The 8,014-nt window shown below is 46.9% G+C and overlaps 1 protein-coding gene across 3 annotated transcripts in view; it reads left to right on the top strand.

The window, feature by feature from the left end:
• The first annotated feature begins 2,880 nt into the window (after positions 1-2,880).
• THRB (thyroid hormone receptor beta) overlaps positions 2,881-8,014 on the top strand; it is a 155,552-nt gene continuing 150,418 nt past the window's right edge. For 2 of the 3 annotated variants that reach the window (XM_053948753.1, XM_053948770.1), the window contains exon 1: positions 2,881-2,960. The gene's annotated coding sequence lies outside the window, so the exon portion shown is untranslated. Of the gene's footprint in view, positions 2,961-3,120; positions 3,194-8,014 lie in introns of those variants that run through there. The other variant, XM_053948761.1, reaches the window with a different exon arrangement.

The raw sequence follows: 8,014 nt of genomic DNA, 5'->3' as shown, positions 1-8,014 counted from the left end.
GAAATCTGGTAGCTCATGTCAGATGCACAATGTCCATTACCATTAGAGAGCCCAAAGCAACTAAAGCTCTCCCCTGCCTGCCCAGCCCTAAGGTGTGAAAGCCAGACAAAAATTACTTAGGAGGAAAAGTAAATTGAGAGCAATAAAGGATAAAAAGCTGAAATCCACCAAGGTACCAAGTTAAGTTGTTGTGTTAAAATGCAAAACAAAGAATATGGTTTTATTGACAAAAGCCTTATGCCCTGAAAGGTGTACAGGTTCTCTTCCAGCTTGTTTCAGAGCTGGACTACATCCTAGGCACTCCTGGACCAGCTATCAGGCATTTGATGAGGTCAGTGTTAGGTTGCTTTTTGATTGAAGGAAAGTTTCTGGCTCCTGCATTTGTGAACAAAGTCACAGGCTGTGCCTAACTGATGCAGTGGGAAATTGTGCCTGTACATGACCTGAACTTTGCTTCTCAGAGAGGAGGAAAATGCTGTCATTACTGTCCTGGTACAAACTATGTGCTGCCTCTCTCTGCTCCTCCCTCCCTCTTTAGTGCCCACTCCAGGTCAGGCAGCACAGATATTGCAGGGTTTCAGAGGGTCTTTGACATGTCCTGCAGTTGGACTGAGCCCTTATTCCATGCATAAGAAAAGCATTTATGTGAACACATGGTAGTCACAGCACATCCCTGAAACTCAAAGAGAACAACAGGACCTTTCCTTTTGCCATACAGAAGTGGTGTTTCAGGTACTGGAGGGGGCCATTGATAGAGAAAGTCACAGAGAGCTTAGGGTCCTGGATTTCCCAAATCTGGGGACTTACAGTTCATGTGCAAGTATCATCTTCTGCCTAAGCAGATAGAAGGGAAACTGTGGTCATGTGAGGACCCAGGGGCATCTGTCCTCATACAAAGTAGGTGCCTAGAGGAACACTTTGAAATACTTTTACGTATCTATTCCAAAAGATGCAGAGAATTGGCATCAGAATATAGGAGGAAGCCGTACCTCTCCAGCATCCACAAATATATGCTCTTGCCATCAGTGAATGGTGTTCTGTGTCATTGCATTTGATGGGGATGATTACACATTTTAAAGCTCCCATTCTCACTGTCACATGGCTTTGTGCCCCTGCATTTTAGTCATTTCAGAGTAGTGCATCACCACCCCAGTGGCTCATGCTGTGCTCTGTGTTTAGCAGCACATATTTATGACATGGGGAGTGAAGAATGAAGTCTAACTCAAGTCCTTAACTAACCCGTAAGTGATGGATTAACTGCCTACTGCAATCTTTTTCTAAGTATTAATCACTTAACATTATTTTCATTTTTTCAAAAATCTTTTGTTGCCTTCGTATGTCAGCACACAACTGGGTTTGAAATCACAGCTTTTGAGGGACTTCCTGATACACTGCTGTTGTTAACCTGACAAGGGACCTGTTGTGTTACTTTCTGGGTGAAGAAAGAAGTACATGTGGATGGGCTACAGCTATCAAGGTTTGCTCTTGCTTTACAAACCTGTCTTCCTGGCTGTGGTAGAGTTAAAAAAATAATTACAAGTTTTTCAAAGGATCACCCACATACACATGGTATGAGAGCTCTTTTCTTTGTTGGTTTCATTTTATTTGTACATGACTCACTCTTGGCAAAATGACTGAGCTTCATGAGCCTGTAAAAATTCTGTTTGGATTAAATGATTTGCATTAAATGATTTATAACTGCAAGGAGGCTTTAATATTCCTGTAATTCCTTAAGGAAAAACAAACTGATCTTATTCTTTCAAGTAGCTATTGCTTTCACGCCTGTTACTTCAGACGCCATCTTACTCGCTCAAGCTGATATCTGCTAATGAGACTCTGGGTACTTCTTCCTTGCTTTCCCTGCCTCATGAATTAGAGATGGATGGTGGGGATGTACTGTCATCTTTTTCTGAGAACATGCTTCTGAGCGTGACTGAAGGCCAGGAAACCTACAGCCTCCCAGACCTGCTTGCCTTGCTAAGAGCAAGGAGCAGCATTTGTGCTGGCCTGAGGTGGGGTGATCATGTTTCTGAGACCCAATTTACCCCGGTTTTGTAGCCCAGAGGCCCATCAGTCTTAATTTTCCTGTCAGAGCCAGTGTGCTGGTTACAGCCACCTCATTCCTGACTCTTGCATGGATCAGTTGTCAGCAGCTGTCTCACACCCTGACCCCTTCGTTCCCCAAGCTCAGAGATGTGTGGGCAAGGGAAGAGCCCTCACCGGGCATCCCTGCAGAGAGGGGACTGCCAGCCGCCGGCAGCCACCGAGGCTGCCCGCACCCTTGGGATAGTGGCCTCGCAGCAGGGTGTGCCTGTCAAAGCCCATGGGAAATGCAGGCGAGTCAACAGCGGGACAATCCAGCCGGGTGCGCGACGTGCCATCAACAAGACCTTTAACTTCGTGTTTGCGCAGTGCCGTGGCTGCCCTGGCTGCCCACTCCAGAGGCTGAGGCGCGGCACAGTTGTTAGCGGGGACCGCTGCCTTCGGCCTCCGACCACGGGGAATCCTCCTCCTCTCCCGTGCCCGTGTCCCTCTGACAGGACGACCGCGGCCACGGGATTTTAATACTCGAAGCAGAAAAGCGCCGCGGTCCCCGCGCAGCGGCTCCCCGGCCGCCCGCAGCCGCTCGCCGCGCCCGCACCTCTCCTCCCGAGCCCCCGGGGCGAAGCGGTCACTGGCGGCGCCCCGGGGCCCGCCCTGCCGGGCACCGCCCGCGGGGCCGCGGCGCAGCTGCGGGGATCCCGGCTCCAGCGGCGCTACAAGTGGCCGCCGGGGGCGGTTTCGGCTCCGGCTCCGCCGCGGTTTCCCTCCGCCCCGCGCCCGCCTACCGGCGACCCTCTCCGCGGTGCGGAGGGGCCGCGGGGCGCGTTGCGTAACGCGGCGCTGGGCTCCGCTCCGCCGCGCGTCGCTCGGGGCGGCGGGGAGGCGCGGCGAGGCGGGTCGGGTCGCCGCGGCCGGAGGTGAGCGGTGGCGGCGGGGCGGGCGGGGCCGGGCTGGGCCGGAGGGGCGCAGCGCGGCGCGGCGTGTGCGCGGCCCCGCGGGAGGCGGCGGCGCAGGCGGGGGGAATCCAGGTCACGTCCGCAGCCAGACGGCGGCTGGCGGGAGGGACGCGGCGAGAGGCAGCGCACCGCACCGCACCGCGCCCGGGCGGGCGGCGAGCGGCGCGGGGCAGGCGCTCCGCTGCGCTCCGCCGGTAAGTCCCGCGAGTCACCCGGGCTGCCGCTCGGCGGGCAGCGCGCCCGACCGCGGGCGTGGGCGAGTAGGGGGTGCCGGCCCCGCAGGTTGGCGTCCCGGAGCGCCCCCGGGGAACCGCGGGGCGAGCGCGGGGGAGCCGAGCCGCGCACCCCGGACGCTCACTATATTTAGCCGTCACCCGTGGGGAGAGCGGCGGCAGCGGCGCGCAGACGCTGCCGGGGACAGAGCTCCGCCGGCCCGTCGGCGCGCCGCCCGCCCGGAGCAGCATCCGGGGGTGGCAGGGGGCGAGCGGCGGCACGGCCCGGCGGGGAGGGCAGGGAGGGAGCCGCGGCACCGCCGGTATTCATCACCGCGGGGGGCGGTGGGACCGGGCGGGGGGAGCGGCGGCTGCCGGCGCTTCCTGATTTATTTATGTTTGCAGCATAGGTGGTATTTCCCCGTTAAGAGTTTATCCATTGAAGTTTTCTATTTGACTTTCTAAAGCGGCGGCGACAAGAACGACAGAAATCCGCGAAGTTAAAGAGCCAAATGTGTTAATTGTTAACTGAATATAGACGAGGAAGGCTTGTAGTGGGTGGATTGATCAGGCAGCGTTCTAGTAAAAGGGAAAAGGCAAAATTGTCGGCCAGGTGCCGGTAGGAAGGAAGGATCGCACCTGTTCTGGTGAGTGGTAGGAGCTCCATAGCCCTGTGGTCCCCTGAAACCTTGTTTACCCTCCTGTGATCCGGATGGAGGAAGGCAAAACACAGGTTAAAAATGCTGTAATAAATACCAGGTCTGACCAGGAAGGCAAACGGGACATTTTTTTCTACAGTATAAGCCGTGTTCCCTTTAGTATTTTAACACAAAATTCGCGCATTCGAATTGAGCCATCTGCTAGTTACAGTAACATATTTAACGTTTATTTACAGAACTTAGTCTGTCGTAAATATATGCTTGCATAATTGATAGACTGGATATTTTTGTAAAAAATAGTTTGTTTTCCTTTTACAGTTCAGTACTACTTGTGTGTTGAAACAATTTTCTAGATTTTTTGGTTCCTGTTTTCCCTTCTGAATAAACATTTGAGAAGAAAAACCAAAACAACAGAGCAAAGAGTTTGCTCTTTTACAAGAAATTTCTGTAATAACAAGGTAATTTTCAGGAGATTTTACCATAATCAATGCAGTTGCATTCGTTAGTTGCATTGCCTCACAGAGAGGCTTGAGTTCTGTCCCTTACTTTGAACTCTAAATATCACAGCTATCTGAATGCATAGCCATTTTTAAAATGAAGAAGCTGGAGGAAATCACTGGAAAGTATAGCTCTTCGCTTTCTCATAGGACAGCTGTTCAAGGTGCAGTAACAACAAAAGTTGTGTATATCTACTTCCTTCCTGACAAGGCTTTTTTTCTTTTCTGCCAACTGGCATGAAATCACCCTTCATATTAATCCCAGGACCCTTAAATTAGTCTCAGCCTTCTTCCAGTTTATTTGAATTGGTGACCTTTGGATGAGCTGGTGTGTTCCATTGTTACTTGCTAATGATGGAATAATCTAGTCCTGACGTACCAGTTGTGAAACCAAGGGTGCTGCTGCTGGATGGGAATTCAAATGTCTTATGGCTCCATGGTGGAAACACAGGATTTAGCTGTGGTTTTCATTTGCTTTTAACTCTGTGGACTCTGATTTCCAGAACTGAAAGGGCTCAAACCAAAGTCTTTTAGAGTTGATGGAAAATCTGCGATTGATTTTTACTGGTTTTGGATAAAGTCTTGTATGAGCTGGTGTTGAGCACATCATGGCTACTCCAAATTGTTCAGTCCTTTTGAAATTCTTTGCATATCCAAGTCACTATGTCAATTTTTTTGTGTGCTGTCTCTTTGTGAGAATGTTCTTTTGCTTAGTAGAAAGTGGTGGTGTTTTTATTTGCTGTCTTACATACTACAGCATTAATTTTATTATATGATAATTTCCTATTCTGTGAGGATGACATGGGTGATTTTGGAAAAATTGAAAGTGCTTTTGTTGAAGGCTCCTTTCACTGAAGACAGATTTCTTCAGGTATTTTTCAAAGACCTTGCAGTAGTTGGACATCTGAAGTCATAAGACATGCTTTCTCTTGATGACCATGTTGTACTTCCCTAGTCCAGTATATGGTTGTTTGCTGCCTTTTTTTTTTTTTCTTACAAATGTGAGGGGAAGAAAGTTGTTAGTGATAACAGATACTGGTGTTCTGTGAAGAAGCTTGCAGAATAACACATACCTGTGGTTGGCATATATCCTCTCTTGGCTTCCCTGTTGTTGATGATGAGCAGGTTTTTTCCCGTTGGCTATATGTAAAAACCCAGCCAAGAGAAAGCAGGGAGGAGAAGGACTGCTAAACTTAAATCATGGAAGTTTGTCAGAGTTTGTCTAGTGTAGCCTGTCTTGAAATTTGATTCCATTTGGAAGAGAGTCAAGGGATGAAACCTCAAAAAAACCTCACCTGATTTGAGGCAGGACGTCCTCCAGCAAGAATCTCATTTGCCACCGGAAGGGTGAGACCAGGAATTTTGGCTTCTTGGAAAAGGAAATTCTGGAGCTCATTATCTCTCCACCATCATATTCTGGTTTACTGATTTGGGGTTTGCTTGTTACTAAAAGTTGAAGAAGCCAAAAGAGACATGCATGTGAAAGAAGCTCAGGTAAATAGCCTGAGATGAGGGAAGGCAGGAGAAGCACAATTACTGGTGAGTCCTCATGCCTTGGATTTTCTTCTAGGACTTGGAAAGTGCTAATTTTCCCAGCCAAACTAATTTGCTCTTAAATGAGAGATGGCTGTCATGGCAGAAAGCAGAGCTGTACTGCAAGTTGCAGGGTAGCAGTGCAGAGCTGCATCTTTTCTCCATCTTGTCCTTTTTCCTGTGGGATTTCCAAAACACATGAGAATCTGGCCTCTGGAGGAAAGGTGGAGATAGTGCTGGGGCACTCTCCACCTACCTCCAGGGACTGAGGCAGCATATCCATGCCATGGGTTTGCAGAGATTATGGCCAGGATCTAAATGTGTGAATTCTCTGTCAGAAAGGGTCAGAGGATCAGTCAGGAAGGATTTTCCTGATAGTTCTACAGGTCATCTTTGTTCCCTTCGTTCCAGATATCAGAAATGGCTATGCATGTGGTCCTAGATTCTCTCCTGCATGGCCTCATTTAAGTAAATAAATAAAAGCTGTTTGGCAACTCTTCAGGTATATGACAGAATTCTGCCAAATCACCAAGGTGCTTTCCTTCTATCTGCTTAACTGAAAGAATGCCTCTGGGTGGGTGAGGAAGTCTTAGTCCAAGGAACTCCTTGGCTTAATTTATCCCATCAAAAAAGCTAACAGAATGATTCACATGGCCACTAGTGTGGCAGTACTGCTGCTGTAATTTTTTAAACTTTTCGTTAATGGTGCAGTGGAGAAATAATCTCCCTTCTTAGGGATGAGCTAGGATTTTATGTATTGTACAGGGATAACTAAACAAACAATGCATGTGTTATGAGAGCCTTTGTCATTAAAATCAAGGGCAGACTATAAATTTCTGTGTAAAGGTTAAACAATTGTATTCCTTTAATTCTGTGTTATTCCATCAGTTGTATGTAGTCCAAGAGGACATTCTGAATAAAGTAATTGAGTCTTGCATAAGTTGTTTCTCTCATTTAATTCACAACATGTGAATGAGATTGTTTCCACTATTCATCACAAATACTTAATTTAAATATGGTCATGGTAGGGGGACAACGCCAGTAAAAAGACTGGTTGGAAAAGTTGTTACTGTTGTTAACTTTTTCAGTGTATTGTCACACTGCCAAAGTGCATGTAAGCCTGAAACTAGAGAGGAGTGAATTGAAAGCAAATAAAATGGTTTATTTGACATACAAAAGTTAACCTGAGTCTTCCATTTTGAATGCCTTTGGTCATAAAAATTCTCATTTTACTCTAACCCATTTTAGCTTATTAGAAATTAAATATCCTGTGAAACTAGTGAACTAATGAAAGAATAGAGGATTAAACCACAGTTTTAAAAACAGTTTATATACTCAAGTGTCTTAAATATAGAGAAGCTGTAATAATTTTTACTGATGAACTAAAATACTCTTATGTTATTATTAGATTATATGCATGAAAGTGGTGTGATGATTCTAGACTGCAGAACTGTTCTGTGCCCTCTGGTGAGCCCAACTCAATAAATTAGGGTTCTGGTTTTCCATTGGAAGAAATAAAAGGACTGGTTGTCAAGCTGCCTAACAGTAAGGTATAAAACAGAGCAAGAAGATCAATGTCTCATCAAGTGTATTTAGAGTCAAAGCAAGTGTAAGTCTTTCTTCTTCTGGGTGAAGTTGGTACATGTAGAACCAAATCACTTGTGTGTTCGTATACACAATGTTTTATCTCAGGCAGAAGTTCATTCTGCTCACCTGCTTTTTTTTTTTTTTTTTTTTGATGTTTGAGTGTCTTCTTGGATACTTAATGGGAATTGTTTGGCATGAACTGCATGCCACAGGTACAGCACCAATGTTGTTTGACAGTAAGATGTGCTTTGCAACAGCTGTAGTGTAGGAAAATAAAGGAGCTCTTTGAAGAAAATTAGAAGTATCTGTCAACTATGTAAGTAGTTGGATCCTTGAACAATTACTCACTAACTGATATCTGAGTGACATGCATATGGATGAACCATTTTCAAAACATTTACAAGAAAAATATTCTTCTGTGGGTAAGAAGAGCTGTTTTCATCACCATTGCAAGTTGGCTTCCTTGAGTTGTGTGTCATGTTTGCTGTCATCTACCACAAGGTTCTTGAACTGTGGGCCTTTTCCTT

The sequence above is a fragment of the Vidua chalybeata genome, chromosome 1 (assembly GCF_026979565.1).
Source record: "Vidua chalybeata isolate OUT-0048 chromosome 1, bVidCha1 merged haplotype, whole genome shotgun sequence".
Classification (NCBI taxonomy): Eukaryota; Metazoa; Chordata; class Aves; order Passeriformes; family Viduidae; genus Vidua; species Vidua chalybeata.
Note: the sequence above shows the minus strand (reverse complement) of the source record. Positions and strands in the feature narration are given on the sequence as shown.